Source organism: Scyliorhinus torazame, unplaced genomic scaffold (assembly GCF_047496885.1).
Source record: "Scyliorhinus torazame isolate Kashiwa2021f unplaced genomic scaffold, sScyTor2.1 scaffold_182, whole genome shotgun sequence".
Lineage (NCBI taxonomy): Eukaryota > Metazoa > Chordata > Chondrichthyes > Carcharhiniformes > Scyliorhinidae > Scyliorhinus > Scyliorhinus torazame.
This window is the reverse complement of record NW_027307909.1, coordinates 285,016-293,852: the sequence shown is the minus strand read 5'-3', so window position 1 is coordinate 293,852 and position 8,837 is coordinate 285,016. Positions and strand designations below refer to the sequence as shown.

General features: G+C 60.8%; 1 long non-coding RNA gene across 1 annotated transcript; it reads left to right on the top strand.

Annotated features, from left to right (window-relative positions):
• The first annotated feature begins 2,907 nt into the window (after positions 1-2,907).
• Positions 2,908-4,267, top strand: LOC140405648 (uncharacterized). Its single transcript, XR_011938735.1, has 2 exons — positions 2,908-4,052; positions 4,086-4,267. It is a non-coding gene; the product is annotated as an uncharacterized lncRNA (long non-coding RNA).
• Positions 4,268-8,837: the final 4,570 nt, after the last annotated feature.

Sequence of the window (8,837 nt, the reverse complement as noted above, 5' to 3'; positions counted from 1 at the left end):
TGTGGGAGCAGGAGGGAGCGCAGCCTCAGGTGATTAAGGAGGTGGAGTGTGGGAGCAGGAGGGAGCGCAGCCTCAGGTGATTAAGGAGGTGGAGTGTGGGAACAGGAGGGAGCGCAGCCTCAGGTGATTAAGGAGGTGGAGTGTGGGAGCAGGGAGGGAAGCGCAGCCTCAGGTGATTAAGGAGGTGGAGTGTGGGAGCAGGAGGGAGCGCAGCCTCAGGTGGTTAAGGAGGTGGAGTGTGGGAGCAGGAGGGAGCGCAGCCTCAGGTGATTAAGGAGGTGGAGTGTGGGAACAGGAGGGAGCGCAGCTCAGGTGATTAATGAGGTGGAGTGTGGGAGCAGGAGGAGCGCAGCCTCAGGTGGTTAAGGAGGTGGAGTGTGGGAACAGGAGGGAGCGCAGCCTCAGGTGATTAAGGAGGTGGAGTGTGGGAACAGGAGGGAGCGCAGCCTCAGGTGATTAAGGAGGTGGAGTGTGGGAGCAGGAGGTGAGCGCAGCCTCAGGTGATTAAGGAGGTGGAGTGTGGGAACAGGAGGGAGCGCAGCCTCAGGTGATTAATGAGGTGGAGTGTGGGAGCAGGAGGGAGCGCAGCCTCAGGTGGTTAAGGAGGTGGAGTGTGGGAGCAGGAGGAGGGAGCGCAGCCTCAGGTGATTAAGGAGGTGGAGTGTGGGAACAGGAGGGAGCGCAGCCTCAGGTGATTAAGGAGGTGGAGTGTGGGAGCAGGAGGGAGCGCAGCCTCAGGTGGTTAAGGAGGTGGAGTGTGGAGCAGGAGGGAGCGCAGCCTCAGGTGATTAAGGAGGTGGAGTGTGGGAGCAGGAGGGAGCGCAGCCTCAGGTGATTAAGGAGGTGGAGTGTGGGAACAGGAGGGAGCGCAGCCTCAGGTGATTAAGGAGGTGGAGTGTGGGAGCAGGAGGGAGCGCAGCCTCAGGTGATTCAGGAGGTGGAGTGTGGGAATAGGAGGGAGCGCAGCCTCAGGTGATTAAGGAGGTGGAGTGTGGGAGCAGGAGGGAGCGCAGCCTCAGGTGATTAAGGAGGTGGATGTGTGGGGAGCAGGAGGGAGCGCAGCCTCAGGTGATTAAGGAGGTGGAGTGTGGGAGCAGGAGGGAGCGCAGCCTCAGGTGATTAAGGAGGTGGAGTGTGGGAACAGGAGGGAGCGCAGCCTCAGGTGATTAAGGAGGTGGAGTGTGGGAGCAGGAGGGAGCGCAGCCTCAGGTGATTAAGGAGGTGGAGTGTGGGAGCAGGAGGGAGCGCAGCCTCAGGTGATTAAGGAGGTGGAGTGTGGGAGCAGGAGGGAGCGCAGCCTCAGGTGATTAAGGAGGTGGAGTGTGGGAGCAGGAGGGAGCGCATCCTCAGGTGATTAAGGAGGTGGAGTGTGGGAACAGGAGGGAGCGCAGCTCAGGTGATTAAGGAGGTGGAGTGTCGGGAGCAGGAGGGAGCGCAGCCTCAGGTGATTAAGGAGGTGGAGTGTGGGAGCAGGAGGGAGCGCAGCTCAGGTGATTAAGGAGGTGGAGTGTGGAGAGCAGGAGGGAGCGCAGCCTCAGGTGATTAAGGAGGTGGAGTGTGGGAGCAGGAGGGAGCGCAGCCTCAGGTGATTAAGGAGGTGGAGTGTGGGAGCAGGAGGGAGCGCAGCCTCAGGTGATTAAGGAGGTGAGTGTGGGAGCAGGAGGGAGCGCAGCCTCAGGTGATTAAGGAGGTGGAGTGTGGGAGCAGGAGGGAGCGCAGCCTCAGGTGATTAAGGAGGTGGAGTGTGGGAACAGGAGGGAGCGCAGCCTCAGGTGATTAAGGAGGTGGAGTGTGGGAGCAGGAGGGAGCGCAGCCTCAGGTGATTAAGGGGGTGGAGTGTGGGAGCAGGAGGGAGCGCAGCCTCAGGTGATTAAGGAGGTGGAGTGTGGGAGCAGGAGGGAGCGCAGCCTCAGGTGATTAAGGAGGTGGAGTGTGGGAGCAGGAGGAGCGCAGCCTCAGGTGATTAAGGAGGTGGAGTGTGGGAGCAGGAGGGAGCGCAGCCTCAGGTGATTAAGGAGGTGGAGTGTGGGAGCAGGAGGGAGCGCAGCCTCAGGTGATTAAGGAGGTGGAGTGTGGGAGCAGGAGGGAGCGCAGCCTCAGGTGGTTAAGGAGGTGGAGTGTTGGGAACAGGAGGAGCGCAGCCTCAGGTGATTAAGGAGGTGGAGTGTGGGAGCAGGAGGGAGCGCAGCCTCAGGTGGTTAAGGAGGTGGAGTGTGGGAACAGGAGGGAGCGCAGCCTCAGGTGGTTAAGGAGGTGGAGTGTGGGAGCAGGAGGGAGCGCAGCCTCAGGTGATTAAGGAGGTGGAGTGTGGGAGCAGGAGGGAGCGCAGCCTCAGGTGGTTAAGGAGGTGGAGTGTGGGAGCAGGAGGGAGCGCAGCCTCAGGTGATTAAGGAGGTGGAGTGTGGGAGCAGGAGGGAGCGCAGCCTCAGGTGATTAAGGAGGTGGAGTGTGGGAGCAGGAGGGGAGCGCAGCCTCAGGTGATTAAGGAGGTGGAGTGTGGGAGCAGGAGGGAGCGCAGCCTCAGGTGATTAAGGAGGTGGAGTGTGGGAACAGGAGGGAGCGCAGCCTCAGGTGATTAAGGAGGTGAGTGTGGGAGCAGGAGGGAGCGCAGCCTCAGGTGATTAAGGGAGGTGGAGTGTGGGAGCAGGAGGGAGCGCAGCCTCAGGTGATTAAGGAGGTGGAGTGTGGGAACAGGAGGGAGCGCAGCCTCAGGTGATTAAGGAGGTGGGGAGCAGGAGGGAGCGCAGCCTCAGGTGATTAAGGAGGTGGAGTGTGGGAACAGGAGGGAGCGCAGCCTCAGGTGATTAAGGAGGTGGAGTGTGGGAACAGGAGGGAGCGCAGCCTCAGGTGATTAAGGAGGTGGAGTGTGGGAGCAGGAGGGAGCGCAGCCTCAGGTGATTAAGGAGGTGGGGAGCAGGAGGGAGCGCAGCCTCAGGTGATTAAGGAGGTGGAGTGTGGGAACAGGAGGGAGCGCAGCCTCAGGTGATTAAGGAGGTGGAGTGTGGGAGCAGGAGGGAGCGCAGCCTCAGGTGATTAAGGAGGTGGAGTGTGGGAGCAGGAGGGAGCGCAGCCTCAGGTGATTAAGGAGGTGGAGTGTGGGAGCAGGAGGGAGCGCAGCCTCAGGTGATTAAGGAGGTGGAGTGTGGGAGCAGGAGGGAGCGCAGCCTCAGGTGATTAAGGAGGTGGAGTGTGGGAGCAGGAGGGAGCGCAGCCTCAGGTGATTAAGGAGGTGGAGTGTGGGAGCAGGAGGGAGCGCAGCCTCAGGTGATTAAGGAGGTGGAGTGTGGGAGCAGGAGGGAGCGCAGCCTCAGGTGATTAAGGAGGTGGAGTGTGGGAACAGGAGGGAGCGCAGCCTCAGGTGATTAAGGAGGTGGAGTGTGGGAACAGGAGGGAGCGCAGCCTCAGGTGATTTAGGAGGTGGAGTGTGGGAACAGGAGGGAGCGCAGCCTCAGGTGATTTAGGAGTTGGAGTGTGGGAACAGGAGGGAGCGCAGCCTCAGGTGATTAAGGAGGTGGAGTGTGGGAGCAGGAGGGAGCGCAGCCTCAGGTGATTAAGGAGGTGGAGTGTGGGAGCAGGAGGGAGCGCAGCCTCAGGTGATTAAGGAGGTGGAGTGTGGGAGCAGGAGGGAGCGCAGCCTCAGGTGATTTAGGAGGTGGAGTGTGGGAACAGGAGGGAGCGCAGCCTCAGGTGATTAAGGAGGTGGAGTGTGGGAGCAGGAGGGAGCGCAGCCTCAGGTGATTAAGGAGGTGGAGTGTGGGAACAGGAGGGAGCGCAGCCTCAGGTGATTTAGGAGGTGGAGTGTGGGAACAGGAGGGTGCGCAGCCTCAGGTGATTAAGGAGGTGGAGTGTGGGAACAGGAGGGAGCGCAGCCTCAGGTGATTAAGGAGGTGGAGTGTGGGAGCAGGAGGGAGCGCTGCCTCAGGTGATTAAGGAGGTGGAGTGTGGGAGCAGGAGGGAGCGCAGCCTCAGGTGATTAAGGAGGTGGGGAGCAGGAGGGAACACCCCCTCAGGAAGGGATTAAGGAGGTGGGGCAGGAGGGAACGTAGCCTCAGGTGATTAAGGGGCAGGAGGGGACGTAGCCTCAGGAAGGGATTAAGGAGAAGTGGGGAGCAGGAGGGGTCTGGTGTGTTTAATAAATTAAATAGTGGATTTGCACCTTCATTTCATTTAAACTCTCCCCATGTGGGTCAGGGTTTTGTAAGGGGGCGAACGGAACCCCCCCCCCAGCTCTGTATCTACATTGGCAATAAAATGTGTAAACAACCAACCTGACCCGAGGATTATGTATTTTATCCAGGGGGGATATTTTAGGGGAAGAATGTGTGGGGGGGAGGGGAGTATAATAGGGTTGAAATTATTTGGGGGGGAATATTTGCAGAAAAAAAAAATAACGGGGGGGCAATTTGAGGGGGGTATAAAATTGGGGGGGGGAAATAATTTTTGCCGGGGGGGCAAATTTGAGGGGGGCAAAATTTGAGGGGGGGGCAATTTGAGGGGCAAATTTGAGGGGGGGGAAAATTTGAGGGGGGGGCAAATTTGAGGGGGCATAAAATTGGGGGGGAAATAATTTTGGCTGGGGGGCAATTTGAGGGGGCATAAAATTGGGGGGGAAATAATTTTGGCTGGGGGGCAAATTTGAGGGGGGGCAATTTGAGGGGGGCAAATTTGAGGGGGGGGGCAAATTTGAGGGGGGCAAATTTGAGGGGGGGCAATTTGAGGGGCGGGCAAATTTGAGGGGGGCAAATTTGAGGGGGGGCAAATTTGAGGGGGGGGGCAATTTGAGGGGGCATAAAATTGGGGGGGGGAAATAATTTCGGCCGGGGGGGCAAATTGGAGGGGGGAATATTTGTAGAAAAAAAATGAGGGGGGGGAAATAATTTTGCCGGGGGGGGGGGGGGGGGGGCAAATTTGAGGTTTAAATTTGGGGGGGTATTAATTTTGGCCGGGGGGCAAATTTGAGGGGGGGATAAAATTGGCGGGACACTCTCTCTGTGTCCCTTGCTCTCTGTGTCCCTCGCTCTCTCTGTGTCCCTCGCTCTCTCTGTGTCCCACACTCTCTCTGTGTTCCACACTCTCTGTGTCCCTCGCTCTCTGTGTCACTCGCGCTCTCTGTGTCCCTAGCGCTCTCTGTGTCACTCGCTCTCTGTGTCCCACACTCTCTCAGTGTGTCCCTCACTCTCTGTATCCTTCACTCTCTAAGTGTCCCTCGCTCTCTGTGTCCCTTGCTCTCTGTGACCCTCGCTCTCTGTGTCCCTCACTCTCTCTGTGCCCCTCACTCTCTGTGTCTCTCGCTCTCTCTGTGTGTCCCTCGCTCTCTGTGTCCCTCACTCTCTGTGCCCCTCACTCTCTCTGTGTCCCTCACTATCTGTGTCCCTCGCACTCTCTGCGTCCCTCGCTCTCTCTGGGTCCCTCGCTCCCTCTGGGTCCCTCACTCTCTCTGTGTCCCTCACTCTCTGTGTCCCTTGCTCTCTGTGTCCCTCGCTCTCTGTGTCATTCGCTCTCTCTGTTTTCCTCGCTCTCCTTGTGTCCCTCAGTCTCTCTGTGTCTCTCACTCTCTCTGTGTCCCACACTCTCTCTGTGTGTCCCTCGCTCTCTGTGTCCCTCGCTCTCTCTGTGTGTCCCTCGCTCTCTGTGTCCCTCGCTCTCTCTGTGTCCATGGCTCTGTCTGTGTGTCCCTCACTCTCTGTGTCCCTCGCTATCTCTGTGTGTCCCTCGCTCTCTGTGTCCCTCGCTCTCTGTGTCCCTCGCTCTCTGTGTCCTCGCTCTCTCAGTGTCACTCGCGCTCTCTGTGTCCCTCACTCTCTCTGTGTCCCTCCCTTTCTGTGTGTCCCTCGCTCTCTCTGTGTCCCTCGCTCTGTCTGTGTCCCTCGCTCTGTCTGTGTCCCTCGCTCTGTGTCCCTCACTCTCTCTGTGTCCCTCACTCTCTCTGTGTCCCTCGCTCTCTCTGTGTCCCTCGCTCTCTCTGTGTCCCTCGCTCTCTGTGTTCCACACTCTCTGTGTCCCTCGCTCTCTCTGTTTCCCTCGCACTCTGTGTACCTCACTCTCTGTGTTCCTCACTCTCTCTGTGTTTCCCTCGCTCTCTGTGTCCCTCGCTCTATGTGTCCCTCGTTCTCTCTGTGCGTCCCTCGCTCTCTATGTCCCTCGCTCTCTCTGTGTGTCCCTCGCTCTCTATGTCCCTCGCTCTCTCTGTGTCCCTTGCTCTGTCTGTGCCGCTCGCTCTCTCTGTGTGTCCCTCGCTCTCTGTGTCCCTCGCTCTCTGTGTCCCTCGCTCTCTCTCTGTGTCCCTCGCTCTCTGTGTCCCTCGCGCTCTCTGTGCCCCTCGCGCTCTCTGTGTCACTCGCTCTCTGTGTCCCACACTCTCTCAGTGTGTCCCTCACTCTCTGTATCCTTCACTCTCTAAGTGTCCCTCGCTCTCTGTGTCCCTTGCTCTCTGTGACCCTCGCTCTCTCTGTGTCCCTCGCTCTCTCTGTGTCCCTCTTCCTCCATGTGTCCCTCGCTCTCTCTGTGTCCCTCGCTCTAGCTGTGTCCCTCGCTCTCGCTGTGTCCCTCGCTCTCTCTGTGTCCCTCGCTCTCTCTGTGTCCCTTGCTCCCTGTGTCCCTTGCTCTCTATGTGTCCATCGCTCTCTCTGTGTCCCTCGCTCTCTCAGTGTCCCTCGGTCTGTGACCCTCGCTCTGTCTGTGTCCCTCCCTTTCTGTGTGTCCCTCGGGCTCTCTGTGTCCCTCGCGCTCTCTGTGTCCCTCGTGCACTGTGTCCCTCACTCTCTGTGTCCCTCGTTCTCTGTGTTAATCGCTCTCTGGGTCCCTCGCTCTCTGTGTGCCTCACTCTCTGTGTCCCTCGTTCTCTCTGTGTCCCTCACTCTCTGTTTTCCTCACTCTCTGTGTCCCTCGCTCTCTGTGTCCCTCGTGCTCTGTGTCCCTCGCTCTTTGTGTCCCTCGCTCTCTCTGTGTCCCACGCTCTGTCTGTGTCCCTCGCTCTGGGTCCCTCACTCTCTCTGTGTCCCTCACTCTGTCTGTGTCCCTCGCTCTCTGTCCCTCACTCTCTCTGTGTCCCTCACTCTCTCTGTGTCCCTCGCTCTCTCTGTGTCCCTCGCTCTCTGTGTCCCTCGCTCTCTGTGTCCCTCGCTCTCTGTGTCCCTCACTCTCTGTGTCCCTCGCTCTCTGTGTCCCTCATGGTCACTGACCCCGGGGACCCCCGGAGGATGCGAGAGAGCCAAGCTGTCTCCTCCGCCGCGTCCTCCGCACGGATCAACTGGGCCAAATGTTCCGGACTCCTGGTCGGTCCGTGGCAGGTGGACCCCCTCCCGGAGGAGCTCGGGCCCTTCAGCTGGAGTCGGACCAACAGCCTCGACCTGGGAGTCCATCTTTGCCCGGCAGAGGGAGCCTGGCCGGCGAACGGGCAGGAGCTGGAGACCAAGGTCACCGCTGGCCTGGGACGCTGGACAGGATGGCTCCGAGTGCTGTCCCCCAGGGGCCGAGTTCTCGTCATAAACCAGCTGATCGCCTCCATGCTGTGGTCCCGGCTGGTCACTGACTCCCCCCCCTGGCTTTGTCCCACCATCCAGAGAGCCCGGCTTCGGTTCCTCCGGGACAATCGACTGCACGGGGTCGCTGCGGAGGTCTGGAGTCTCCCGATGGCGGAGGGCGGTCAGGCGCTGGTGTGCCTCCGCACCCAGACTGCCACTTTCCACCCTCAGACTCTGCAGCGTTACCTGTACGCTGAGCCTCCCCCACGGTGGGGCCCTGGCGACGGATTTCTCCCCCCAGGGGCTCGGCCTGAACTACGACGTGCGGCTCCTGTCTGTGGACCAGCAGGGTCTTCGGAACTCTCTGTTGGCGCTGCCCGTCTTGTACCAGGACCTCCTCAAAGTCTGGAACACGGTCTCCAGGCGCCGCAGCTCTCCCCCGTCAGGAGTGGCGGCTGTCGTAAGGGAGGCGCTGCTCAGGAATCCGCACCTCCGCCAATCTCCATTCGGGTGGCTGGCGGAGCGGAGGGCGGTGGGTGCCGTGGGCAGGGCTGGGTGGCGGAGGGCTGTGGGTGCCGTGGGAAGGGCTGGGTGGCGGAGGGCCGGGCTGTGGGTGCCGGGGGAATGGCTGGGTGGCGGCCGGGGGTCCCTGGAGCGGGGGCAGGCGCTGCCCACGGGCACACTCGAAGCTTTCCGGGCTGGCTGGGCCCCGCAGGGGGTGGGCTGCCGGACTGACCCCCATTCTCACACTTTCATTGGGCGGGTATTGGGTGAGGTTTGGTCTCTTTTCCTGTTCTCTTGGGGCTGTGCTCCACCCGCGGTTTGGGGCACTCCCCACATTTTGTTTTGTCCATCAGTTACTTCTGGTCTGTTTTGCTTTGTTGTGTCCCAGCTCCAGGCCGATGCCAGCGGCGGGCGCTGCCTCACCCTGCCCGCGGGAAGAGCGGGCAGGACAGGCAATCTCAGGGAAAACATACCCAAATAAACATTATATACACATCAAATAAACAGCACCATCAAACTGTCCGACCCGAGACAATGCTGCTGGGGGAGGGGGACCGCGGCTGCTGGGGGAGGGGGACCGCGGCTGCTGGGGGAGGGGGACCGCGGCTGCTGGGGGAGGGGGACCGCGGCTGCTGGGGGAGGTGGACCCCGGCTGCTGGGGGAGGGGGACCGCGGCTGCTGGGGGAGGGGGACCGCGGCTGCTGGGGGAGGTGGACCCCGGCTGCTGGGGGAGGGGGACCGCGGCTGCTGGGGGAGGGGGACCGCGGCTGCTGGGGGAGGGGGACCGCGGCTGCTGGGGGAGGGGGACCGCGGCTGCTGGGGAGGGGGACCGCGGCTGCTGGGGGGGGGGGGACCGCGGCTGCTGGGGGA